The 13,780-nt window shown below is 37.5% G+C and overlaps 1 long non-coding RNA gene across 2 annotated transcripts in view; it reads right to left on the bottom strand.

The window, feature by feature from the left end:
- LOC110362939 (uncharacterized) overlaps positions 1-10,199 on the bottom strand; it is an 89,907-nt gene extending 79,708 nt beyond the window's left edge. For both annotated transcript variants that reach the window (XR_010474400.1, XR_002420652.2), the window contains exons 1-2: positions 10,056-10,199; positions 6,406-6,470 (exon numbers count right to left, since the gene is read on the bottom strand). This is a non-coding gene — a long non-coding RNA (uncharacterized LOC110362939). The remainder of the gene's footprint in view (positions 1-6,405; positions 6,471-10,055) is intronic.
- Positions 10,200-13,780: the final 3,581 nt, after the last annotated feature.

Below are 13,780 nucleotides of genomic sequence, written 5' to 3'. Positions count from 1 at the left end.
CCAGCACACCATTCAATTTTTCTGGATAAAAGGTTCATCGTTCACATCCCAATGGATCCTAGCTGTAGTTTACTTTGTTGGTAATTCTAGGGGACATATGGAAAGATCTGGCAGACATTTTCTATGTAGGAGCCTAAAATGTTGTCTCTTCAAAGAACTGTTTAAACACATATTGTGAATTATACCATATAAAGGATGAATTAACATATATGTCTATTACACGTATCTTCTGGCTGCTTGCAAATAAGTCTAAGGCTATAAGAATGGTTCCAATTTTCATTTTAAATGATGCTATCTAATCTATCAATTTACTATTTGGGTGCCCTACTTAGCTTTAACAGAGAGCAGTCAACTCCATTTTCTGTGCAAACATGTTAACATAAAGGCAGTAATTACTATTTTTTCCTCTTTTTTGATTCGCAAAAGCTTTTCGAACAGTATTACAGACTTTTAAAAGAAACACAAACATTGTATTTGTTTGGTACCTTCAAGTCCAGAAATAACAAACCCCAAATTCCTTAGCTCAAAAGATTCTAAAATGAATGCTTATTTCTGCACACCTTCAGGTTCTGGTATTTTATAAAAGAGCTTTAATGCTGGTCTGCCTAGTAATTCACTATGGGATGTCTTTATATACCACTGACAGTAATACGGCTCATTTTGGGTGATTAACTTAACCCCCAGTATTGCAAGTGCCTTGCTACATTAACATATCTTTCAAGGAATAGTTGCAATGTGAGAAAATTGCCTGTAGGATTATTTGCAACTAGGAACCTGTGAAATGTAAAATAAAATTGAAGACTATAAAGTAAAACATCAAAGCCACCTAAAATATTAATAGCCAGTACTCCACAAAGTAATTTAGAAGAATTGCATGAGGGAGTGAAAATTACTAATTTAAAAACAGATAGCTTGGGCAAAATAAAGTCAGAAGTTTAGAACAAACAATAGATAATACAAATTCATTGTATATACAATATGAAAAGAATGCAAGCGGCACTAGCAGCTTTAGTAGCTGAAGAAGGCTGGGAGAGAAATGCCTGACCAAGCAAGCAACTAGATCTGTACAAACAAAACAACAAAGTTGCATTATATTGAATTTAGGCTACTGGAGGGAAAGAAAAAACAAGTACTTTTTAATCCATCTAGTTTTCAGTTACATTTTCTTTCTAATTGAACACAGGCAGAATTTGTGGGCAGAAGGATTTTCTTTTTAATTGATGTATTTGGAGCTAAGAGCCATTGTCATGCTGTTCCAAATCATGTTTTCACCTGCTCTCTGTGGGGCAAACATGTTGGAAGTTTCAGTCGGGTTTCTGTGGGAGATTATAAGCTTTAAAGCTAACATTGTGAAACCTGTTTCCCTTTTGATATGCACTTTTTCTTTTAATAAATTTCAGAACAAAGAAATAAACTCAGATGAATCATAAAGGCACCAAAAATAGAAGTCTTTAGTCTTGAATCAGGCCCTGATTCTGCATGGCAGAGCTTCGAGTCGGACTCGTGTTTAATCTTCTTATTGAACCATCGCCTCATGAAAGTTCTTAAGTATTTACACAATTTACTGCTCAGTGCACTAACATTGGGCCAAGAGCATGAACCCAAGCAACCTCTGTGTGAGTCACTGAGGCTGCCTTCATCCAGGGCTGCCCAGCCTTGGCTCTTCCTCTTTGGTCAGGATAACACATGCCAGAAAACGACCTAAAGGCCTGCATGAAATTCACAGCTCATTCTACACAGTAGTCTGTTGCACCAGTTGCACAGAAAACCTGCAAGGGAAAGCAATGGGACTACTCCGTCCTTATCTGCTCTTGGCTCCATGTGGGGTGATTCCAGGTCAAAGTCTAGGTAAGAGGCTGTGGTTCACCGAAACCCACATTTGACTTTTGCAATTCTTCAGCACATTGTTGCCAGGGCTGTCCTGTGAAACCACATTAATATCACAACAGGTGCAGATTCAGACCTTGCCAGTGAAATATAAACTGTACAGCAAGGAGGTGTATTTCTGAAGAAGCTGCCACATATACTGGGTCATTCCCTGTGCAACTGAATAGTGCACGGTTGTAGGAGGAAAGTGCAGAGGCCAAGTATTTATTCCCATATTTTGCCTGTTTTCTTTTTGAAATGGGCAGTGCCCTAATGTAGAAGTCTCCCATGGTAAGACATTAGTACGTGTTCTACAGAAAACAACATTGTTTTGGTTGAAAGGGGGCTGACTTAATGACCGAAGAGGTCTTTTTTAATCTCTCATAACTGTGATCTGGTAGCTTCACAGACATTCTAGGCTATAGTACAAGATGATAAAAACTGAACTTGTTTGGGAAGTTCTGGTACTTAAAAAAGTAAACACCTCTACCAGCTGCTTCGAAATAAAGACTTTTCTGTATTAAATACTCCAGAATAAATTCTGTGATTCTTGATGATGGTTTTTTTTTTTTAACCTGTGATTAATATATCTCAAGACTGTATTTATAATCATGCTCACTTATACATATATCATGATACAATGTGGATAAAAGGATTACAAAAAGAGGTTTGATACCACACTTCTAGCTTATATTTAGAAGTCAGGGAAGGAATCATTTTCAAATGGACCTATCCATCCAAGTAGCAGATGAAAAAACAATGCCAGCAGCTATTTTCAGATGACCTACGCTAAATACCAACTGAAATACAATACCTTTAAAAGAAAGGTGCTTTTTGTTCTTCTTTGAGCTATAACATGTAGAGCAACAAGGGAAAGGTGCTTTACAGTGAATGATTCACTTTCCTATAATAATGTGTGGAGCCTCTCCTCACTACGCCATACTCACAAGGTAGCAGAAATCACCTTTGAAATGACTTAACTGAATCTCAGGGATTATTCTATGGGTAACCTACTGCAAGGCTGCTGTTTCTTTTTATCTTTCCTTCCATCTTCCACAAAGGGAATCTTCCTAAAGAATACTGAACTTCATTACGTTAACAAACTCATGAACCCATCTAGCCTGTATGGTTTCTTTGGACAAGCCGTTACTCGGAATCATTCAGAGCAGCAAGGAGAGTCTGGCTCAATATGGGCTATGAGGATCAGACCCAGCTTCCACCCCTGTTGCACTGAAGGTATTTTAACTCCAGTTACAGAAGTCATCATGAAATGGCAGTACTTTTTCTTCTGAACTGGACTTCAAGAACAAGGTTATTCTTCACTATGACCAAAAGTGTTTCAGCCAGTGAGAGCAAATGAGTGACCTTTATAGAGAAATCTATAATAATGACACTGTCCAAACAGATATTTAAAAAAAAAAGAACAGAAAAATAAAAATACCCAGAGATAATACTGTGGCTAAATGTGGACTAAGTGACCACTGATTGATTTATTTTAATTTCCCTATTGATTTCTAAAATAAATTAATTGATGTATCCTATGTATGCTAGATTGTCAAGGAATGTATGCAGCAGGATTTCCATGTCAGAACGCAGTGCTAATTGTTAAGAGCAGAGTGTCTCAACTGCTATGAAATGGAAAGGAACAGTTAAGCTGATCCCCCCTGCTTTTTTTTTTTTTTAATTATTATTATTATTTTTAGTTTTGCTTTTAGTAACAAAGCTTTAGAGAACTATGTTTCTCAGCTGTGAAATACTGTGCCTTGGCAAACTCCATTCTGTGGATCCCCGATCCTGAGGCTCGTGGCCACACTGATGCCAGGACCATTTTGAGCAGGCTCACGCAGTCCTTTCAGGAGCAGAATATTTCTAAACTGCATCAGTGTACTGATACTTTCATCTTTTCTTTGGGACTGATGCTTTTTGTGAGGCTGCCTGGGCCAGACTGCTCTCACCTGCGCTGGTGGCTTGACTGTTCCAAGCACTTGACACCCACATACCCATGGAAGGCAGTGGGAAAGAAGAGAGTTCTGAAAAGGTAGGTCATCAGCTTTGAAAACATATACAATATTTATATTGACACCTTACTCTTTCTCCAGCTGGGGTAGCCTGCACAAAAAAGGCTTGAAACATGGAAAGGTTTTGTTTTGTTTTCTGAGTGCTTTCATTCTATTCAGGACCATACAACTCAGTGACTGTGTGAAATATTTGTTACTGAAGTACATGACACTTCTATAAGAATTTGTAGCCACTTGACTTTTATGCATATATGTTGATAACAGTACTATTTATTACAGAATCCTAAAGTGTCGCTTTGAAAAGAAATTACCAAACACAATATTTCTCTTTGTATAAAAATATCCTGTAAAAGGATTATTTTCATGAATAGCAACACTTTGCTTCAATTTGTATGTCTGTTTGCAATTTCTAAAGACGCTTTTAGATAGATCTCATTTCTATGAGGATTTGATAAGACAACTCTGAGGAAATAATAAACAGATACTATTTATAATGGACTTGCTAACTAGCACTCAGAAAAGGCTTTTATGCATGAGGTCTTTTTATTTTGAGTTGATCTTCACTGGTATAAAACTATTATCAGAGGATCCTGTTCAGTCCATAAGTATGCAGTGACTTGATTCTGTCTGAAAACAGATCTAAGGAGAAAAATTCAGTGTTTCTTGGAACAGTAGGTGATGGTGGTATACTGACGTTTCCATCATTAAAGAAGTTACTGTTTCCTCCATTTCAGGATTCTTGGGGAGATGTCATAATGTTGCACCTACAATGTCAGACTGGTTTCTCATCTGGCATTGTTCACACCTAACCCGTTTATCAAGTAAGGAGGACCGGGCATAATTACTTTCCTGAGATTCCACATTAACCTTAATAAGGATTGTAGGATTTATATACTGAGACATGGTAAACAATTCAGGGGGTTGATTTTCACAATAAGGGGAAGCCCAAGCTTCCACAAATAATAGTTTAGCATGATTGAATGAGCAAGTTGGTGATTTGCACATACAAATATTTAGATATTTAACAAGTGGAGGCTCCAGGAGTAACAGGCAATTTTCAGTGCCTAGTTCATGATGTTCAGTAGAAATGGACAGGACTTTATATTCTGAAATGCAATGCCCCTGAACAAGGGAGCTGATACCACGCTACAACCGACCAGTTTGACTCTGCTGCCCATTCCCACTCAACTGTCAAAACTTTTGGTTGTTCATTTAAAGAGTTGATTTATCTCATCTGTTCCTACAACATTAAAGACTATGAAAGGTCCATCTTACTTTCCTGTTGCGTGCAGAGCTTTGTCTGCACCGTAGAGACCAGTGTAACTAGTTTAGACCAAGAATAAATTCATTCCTTGGCTCAAAAACTATGAGGAACTCTCTAAATGCTTTTGAAGACCTTGGACAGGATAATGTGAGGAAGTGGGGGAGAAGATTCATCCTGGATTGCACAGTCCTTTCCCACAGTAGGCAGCTGTCAGTAAGTGTGAAATTTTCAAGCATGAAGAAGTCTCCAGTGCATCAAAGGTTACTGCTTAAATCTTACTGGCCCACACATCTGTCACCATCTGATCTGGCTGTCTGAGAAAACAGTGCAGAAACAAATGGCACAAACAAATTTAGAACAGTTATCTCTACAATAATACAAAGGAATTGTAGTTCAGTGGTGTAAAGAGTAGGAAAAAACAAAAACCAAAAACCTTTAAAAGCTGCTTTTTTATCACTGCAATTTGTTGAAGAAAATAAAAAGTATAAACCGCTTTACCATTATTTTAATGGATACATCATGTTCTCTAGCATCAGAATTACAAAGGTGTAATTGGTTGTATTTATAACTTCTATCCTCATTTGCAGAGAAAACCTTACGCATTATCTTTAAAGAGATTTCACTTGGAATGCTTACCTACCTTGCTATTTTGCTCTTATTTATTATTATTATTATTATTACATATTTTATTCTATTCTTTCTATGAAAATAAATGGGGAAAGACTAACTCATTATACAGCAACTCATAAAACTCTCACATTTCCTGGAAGAAAATAATTTATGCTAGGACTGGTACTGACAAGCACTTTTTTAATTGCCAGTAATGTATACACAAAGAATATGGTAGATATTATCCCTGATATTGCTGCTGAGGCTAAAGTGATCTTCTCTGTATCAGAAGTCCCTGTCATCATTTTGTTCACTAGCAGATATGGCTTGATTAGGGCAGTCCCATTGTTTCATCTGAAATCTTAGCAGATTAATACTTTCATCACGGCATCAATTTGTCCCACTTTTCTTTTTGCTGCTCTTTGTGAGTGACACAGCCAAAGGAATGCACCTCTTTAAACTGTCATTCAGTTTAACTCCTCCTCTGCAATTATACTGGCATGCATAATACATCATAACAAATTGGATTTTGCAAAGAAGCAACAACAGAAATTATATTTGCTTGTGGCATAAGATAGAAGCTGTTGTAATAGGGGAGGGAGAGGGTGAGCAATGGATAAAGAAATCTAATGAATTAAAACCACTTACAGAAAACAGCAGTTGCCTTCTATTATATTTTCTCAAGGTTTCTTCTTTCTTAGCATAAAGCCCAACTGCACAAGCAAAGTGAAAGAAAAAATGAAATATTAAAGCAAATTAAATAGCTTTACAATTAGCGAAGGCTTTACAAAATTGTACAATGTGTTTACTGTTTAACAGGAAGATTTTCTTCTGGCTTTAGAGGTTAAAAATAACAGTCTTACTTCAAGGAAAGCTTTTTGTTTGAACAAAAATTGTTAAAGAGACACCACCAGGCGAAAAATCCTACATCATAAAGGACAAATATCTTTAACAGATCTCGTGGCTGGCATAAGGAACTTCCATTTTCCTTTGATGAGTAAAAGTCCTTCCCCCACGTACCAAACTCTGTGATGGTTTTCCAAGTCTCTCTCAGTCTAGCTTAGTCAGTGGCTGATTATCCTCCTCCTTGCATCTGACTGCCAAAGCTACTGGAGATAAGGGGAAACCCAGAATATCCTTCAAGTAGGTGACTGGAGGCCAACAACATATGCTCCATGTGCATGGGACTTCAAGACAGTAACCAGATCAGTTGTCTGCTCCAGATCCCTCAAAAAGAGCAAAATCTGAATTTGGCAGAACATCAGCAAAAAGTCTTTTTGTTTATAAAAGAATTTGGATGAAATAGAGGAATGTTTCCAGTGGAATACTGAAATCATTCTAATGTATGAACTCTGAGGCCGTTTGTCTACAAGATATCCTTCAAAACTTAAAGTATGGTTTTCCCATACACTTTCTGTTAGCTTTAATTAATTTAAATTCTATGGAAGGTGCTCCACTTCATTTGAAAAAAAAAAGGAAGGAGGGGGATCAGTTTTGCTGTGGCTTGGAAGAATATCTTTGTCCTTTGAAAAATATAGTATTTTGGGTGCAATATTTAGAAAACAACATTTTGTGGGTAAAGTTTGAACATTTAATATGGAACTAGAACTGCGTTGTTCAGAAGCCCTGTCTTATCCTTCCCTCTGGCATTTCACATCTCACATGATGATTTGTTAAAAGTTCTTGATTCAAACTTCAATAATGTAACAATGTACTCATATGCAACAACAAAAAAAAGAAAAGGTCAGGACATAAATAAGTGGAAACACAATAAGCAAGAGCACAAAACTTAAGATCAGCAAACAGTATCATCGTTATGAAATCCCAAGCTTTTTTACACCCAGACTTTAGAGTGATAGATATTCCCTGGAATATTTCACTTAGCTTGATGATAGTAGCAGTAACATAGGTGACTTTACATGTTGCAGCTATTAGTGAACTATACATAAGGGGAATCGATAATAAAGTGATATAAGGTGCGAGTTTAGATAATGAACATTCCAAAATACTCATGTTAGAACTATGTACCACATCTTTATAGATATGGGATTCATTCTTATCTCCTCTAAATCTGTATCCTACTAACTTTTACTTAAATGACGGATGATAACTCCAGGACCATTGCAAGCCTCACAACATGGAAGCACTGTAATACCAGTTTTGTGGAGAGTAGAAATTAGCAGCAAGATGACAATTTCTAGACCGATCTTAAAATAACCAGGTACTTTCCTTCCTATAATTAAGCCAAGAAGTTCCTTCTCAATTAGACCGGCAGAAATTCCCTCTCAATGAGACTGGCAGGTGGATATATAGTTATTTCCAATAGCATTAGTGTATGTCACAGGGGCAGAACTGAATAAAAAACTGGGAAACAGGAGAGCCTTATGTGAACAGGCAAGTTTGGCTGCCAATTATTTTGGTTGCATTGGCAGACTGCTACTTGAGATACAACTACAGCCAAAGTTGAGAAAAGTGATATCTTTGTTACACACAGTGTATTTATCTACTCTTCATATTAGGATAAGACATTCGGTTGCTTACACAATTATTATCATATTAGTGACCATTTTCAAGAAGTGCCCTTCAGCTACTGCTGTTCTCATGTTAACGCTGATGAAAAAAAACACTTGGATTTCACTCTAAAATTAATATATTTGGAGAATGATTAAAGAACAGACTCTAATCACATTTCTGTGGCTTAGTGTCTTCCTGTCACTAGTCTTTGTTGCAGTAAAACTGCATCTTCTATAATAATCTTTGGCTTGCACATTTATTTTAATACTAATTATGTGACTGTATTGTTACACAGATAATTGTGGGAGTTGTCAATTAAATTCTCACTTATGTTCAAGCATGAGTCTGTTCTTGGTTCCTTATGCACATGCATAAAAGAAATCTGCCTCTTGTAAACTGCAGTTTGCTTGATATATGCGGTTTTTATAGTTTATCAGATATTATTATGCTGAAGACTTCCATTCTTTTCATTTTTTTTCTACAATGCAGCACTGCATAAGCATGTACTCTATATTCATTTTTTCAGACCATATTTTAAATTTCATTTTTTAAACTTTAAAAAATAATAATGAAAAACTCCCAATGGATTATGTCCAAAGATCATAATCAGGTCTACATCTGGATGAGATTTTTTTTTTAATCATTTTTCCTTCCTATTGAAGTTAGCATATTTCATGGCACTATTTCTTCTTAATAATAAGAAATTCACTTCTAAGAGTAGGGCAAGCAGAATACTTGCCTGTTAGCAGGTAGTGCTGTCCACTATGTAATAGGAAATTTCCCCCGGAAAGAAACGTGATGAGGTTGATCTCAGTTTTTATGATTTTCAAGCTAATCAATGGGCAAAAAATATGGTATCATAGGTAATGACACCAGTTAAAATAACATTTGTTAGTTTTTAACATTCCTTTCCACTATACATGAACTCAAATAGTGCAATACTATGTAGTTCAGAAAATGAAAGGATCAGTCCTTTCTCTTAGTTCAAATTGAACAGTAAGATGACTAGCAGTAATAGGTGGCGAAAAATAAATTGCATTTAGAAAATTCCATCAATTTAATAATTTAGGGTATAATTAACAACACAAGAAATTTGATTAATTCTTTTAATGAGATTTAGACTACTGCGTCCTTCTAAATACAAGGAGGATCTGCCACTGAAATAAAAGGAAGTTTTGCAGTTCACCTCCATGAACCCTAAGACTTGCACATAAGATTTTGTAACAATAAGACACACACTGATCTGGAGTAGTGAATACACAGGCTTTGTCTGAAAATTAAAGGCTGGAAAAGAACGGAGATAGCGCCTTGACAGCCTAATTCACAGGCTGCTTTATCCTGCCCAGAGGTTAAGCACCCTCAGACCACAAAAAAGGCTTCAGCTATTTTGTCATAAAGTGCAGCATATGATACAGATATTTAACGGTCTCTGCAGCTGGTGAAGAGTTAGTCTCAGAGGGCTGAGAGGTTCAGTAACTTCCTTAACTTTTAAATACTTAATGGACCTCCTCAATTAAACTAGAAATTTTGTAAGACCAGGTATTTAAAAATAGCCAGTACCGTCTACTTCTATCCAGATGAGATGTACCAAGAGAGCAGCTTACATAATTATAATTATTAGATATAGATCCATGGTTGATTCTCATTTTCTAAACTTAAAAGATACACTTGAAATGCTGCAATACCAGATGCAATACCAGATGTCAGACATTATTCATGATAGTAAAGATTTAGTTTGAAACAGACAACTCAGTAACGGCAAGGACTTGGGTCACACTTCTCACCTTATTTCACTTAAAGATGGCAGCTACTGGAAAGCCTTCCCAAATCCCATGGGCTGCCCTGCTCAGAGCTGCTGAACCATCAAGTCCTGGCATTTCATCACATTCATCACATCCTGCATCGTAACACTTCTGAATGCAGCCCGTATCTTTCCTAGCTTAAGAAAAACAAACAAAAAATCCCAACCTTAGGACACTCCTGACTGAAGTAATCAAGGCATCATTATAGCAAGGACTATCATCATAGTCGAGCTATGAAGAATTCAAGCGGTGCAGCGGTGGTGGGTCTGATGAGCCAAAGAGAACATGGAACCATATTGCACACCGGGGAGTGGCAGAGCTGCGGGTAGATGGTTAAAGGACAGAAACCCCTTTGATTTCTGGTATGAGAGCTCGTGCCAGTCAGCAGTATAAGCTGAGACTGTTCTCTTCCTGCTTCAAATGTACCCTAATTTCCTAAGCCTCACTGATAGGACCACTCTGCATATTCAATTCAATTCAACTAGAGTCTAGCAGTAATCCATATATACTCTAAAAGGCACAAAAATGAGACAAACAAAATTTAACTACAAATGAATTAAAGGATTGCTAATATTCTAGACCTGAAACAACCTAAAGCAAAACTGGACCATGAAACTGAAACTGCCTAGAAATAGTGATGGATCTTTAATTGTAAATAGGTTGAAGATATTCACCCTTATTGTACAAATGCATTCAACAGTTTCTCAGAAGATGTCTTCGTGTCTTTTGAAAGAGGAGACAAGGGTACATGGATTTCAGTCCTTCTCAAACAGTAATAATGAGAAGTTTTATTTCATTAATTGTCAGGATCTCACAAGAATCAATTCTCTCCAGTCATTTTCTACATTACTCTGTCACCGAGGTGAATTTGCCAGATTAACAAGACTTATGTGTCAATATAACATTTATGATATTCAGCTCTTCCTATGTTTTACCACATCTCCAGTGTACAAAGTGCTTAGATAAGATCAGTTCATTTATAAAAACACCTGGCTGCATTTGAATCTAGAAAAGACAGAGTGCTGAGGGGCAGAGGAAGGCATTATGAAGAATATGAAGGAAGATGCATTCTTCTTTGATTGAAAATGTTGCCCCCAAATTAGCCAGTTCGATACATAGCTTGAGGGTATTCCAATTCCTTGATGCAGCTAAATTACATAGCACTATGCATAAGCAACAGTTTCTATTATTATTGATTGCTACGAGGCTCCATCCCATCTTGGCAGATGAAGCCCAGCCTTTGATTATTTACAAGTGTCACCTCTCAGCTGGATTACAGCCATGTAGTTCATGGGCATGAAGCCATCACACCTTAGGAAACTCCAATTAGTACAACATGCTGTAATACATGAGCTGCCCTGAGCAAATCTATCCTCTCTTACAGTGACTTCTTATTGACTCTTGATTTAAGAGACATTCTCAGTTACTGCTTTTGAGACAAAATTAGCCTGGGCGCAAGATTTTTAGAAGACTAAATAAAACTCTGGGATCCACAACCTTAAAATACAGCTTCACCCTTTCAGTAGCATAATGCTTAGAAAGACAGTTACAACTTATCTACCTAGAAGACAGAACATCCCCAATGATGGAAGACAGAAACAAATTCAATGTGCATTTCTGAGCTCTTACAATCTTTACAAGATACATATTGTTGTTAAAAGAAAGGGAGAGGAGAGAGAGGAGCGGAGAGGAGGAGAGAAGAAAGAGGAGAGGGAGGAGAGAAAAGAGGAGAGGGAGGAGAGAAAAGAGGAGAGGAGAGAGAGAAGAATTAACACCAACAATAACACTGTCAAAATCATAGCCTCCACTACACATGCTTTCTTGCCCCTAGGGAGAATATTTTGAGAATACAAAAGAAAATGTAATAATGAAGTAAAATGATAAAAATTAAACAGATGTTTCCTAATAATCTACTGAAAGACACTCACAAGAGATTGGTGATTGCAGCATACTGCTTGTATAGAACTGAGAGAATGGACTACCTGACTGTGTACTCATGTTTCCAGCCATTTAGTTGTTTGTTTGTTTTCCTGCACATATTGGTTAAAAGGGATGTTATTCCTTTAATGAGGAAATTCCTCACAAAAGAAAAGGTGCCAGTGAGTGACAAAAGCTTCACTACTACCTGTTCATTATCATCTTTCTAAGAGGAGCCCAGTTCCTGGTAGACAGATGTATATCTCCAAACCAACACTGCTACTGAAAATCTCAAACACAGGCCATGGGACACCGGCACCTTCATTTTCTCTCCTCTGATGATTTTCCCTCCTAGTGCCGTGAGCTGGTTAATGCTGGGGCTGGAGCAGAGGCTGCCCCATCTCTGCCCACACCAAACCCCTTCCCCTGCTGCACACAGGGCTGTGGGCTCCAGCCTTACCATCCAGCACCTCTCAAGAGCACTGACTCTGAGAGAAAGAGATTACTACTGCAACTGTGACATGTGAGGAAACTATGACAACTCTATGAATGATGAGTGTTCTGCTTGCCATGTTGAAATTGTTTGTCCTGTTGTGCATATCCATAAATCAAGCAGCTGTTATTTTTTTCCCCAATTGAATGCAGCCCTTAGAATGCATAATAGGTCATTCAGATGTGTGTCTAATCTGTCTGTCCTCGCTAAACAAAAGACTAGATTCAAGCTTACAAACACGGAGTCACTTGTGGCACATTAATTAAAAAAAAAAAAAAAAAAAGAAGAGAAAAAAGCTGTGGAGTTGAGTTCTAAAAGGATTAACATCGGGAAAATCCCCATATCAATAAAAGAAACAAGAACATGTGTGTCCACACTCCAAAATGATGGCGTAACTCCCTCCCAATCCTCTCTGCTATTTCAGAGGATAAGAAAAGCTTATGTGTAATGAAAAACGACCATGTATTTGCACTTGCTAAACTGACCTCCAGACCATATAGGCTTTTTCCATAAAGGTTGTAGAAAATGCTTTGTTAATTTGTCATCTTAGTATTCAGCTGGTATGAAGATTCCTGTGGACAGGTGAAGCTTGTGTCATAGGTCATTAATCGTATAGCCCCCCCACCCCACATACAAGAATGCATGGCAACTGATCAGTGATCCTGAAATCTTTTCGAAGTCACTGAACAGCAAGAGTTCAACTTTTCCTAGAACCTGAGAAGCTGAATTTCATTACAAACAAACCACTCTGCTGCTGCTGAAAGGCTGCATTAGATAACAGAAGGAAATGCTGGAATTCCATATTGTGTGCAGAGTAGCTTGTCCTTTGACAATATTTATTTCTTCCCTTCACTCCACTCCTGTAATTCTGTGCTGATGAAAGTGCACATCTAACTTTTATAACCTTGAAAGTCACCTACACTAATATTATTTTCTTACCCATATGAAATATGATTTTCTGGAGGCTCTTATTCAATAATTTGTGATTGGTGATACCTTGGAGCAAAGAGCTCAACAGATAAGGATGAAAGTAACGTGTGTCAACAAGAGTGACCCCTCCAAACTGGATCCTCCCGTCCAGCTGAGCTTGGCTCACTAGAGACTGCAAGTAGGAAATTAAGACAGAGTTGAGGAGAGAGGACAGATTTGGGTTGCTACTTCAATCTCATCCTAGGAAGACAGTCACTTAAGAGCTTAAAAGCAGGTTAGCCTCAGCTGTAACTCTGTCTCACACTGCCACTTTTGGAGGGTAACACAACAGTTATAGGACAAAGAACATTTCCAATTCCCATCTCTC

This window comes from Columba livia, chromosome 8 (genome assembly GCF_036013475.1).
Source record: "Columba livia isolate bColLiv1 breed racing homer chromosome 8, bColLiv1.pat.W.v2, whole genome shotgun sequence".
NCBI lineage: Eukaryota > Metazoa > Chordata > Aves > Columbiformes > Columbidae > Columba > Columba livia.
This window is presented reverse-complemented; position numbering and strand designations above follow the sequence as displayed.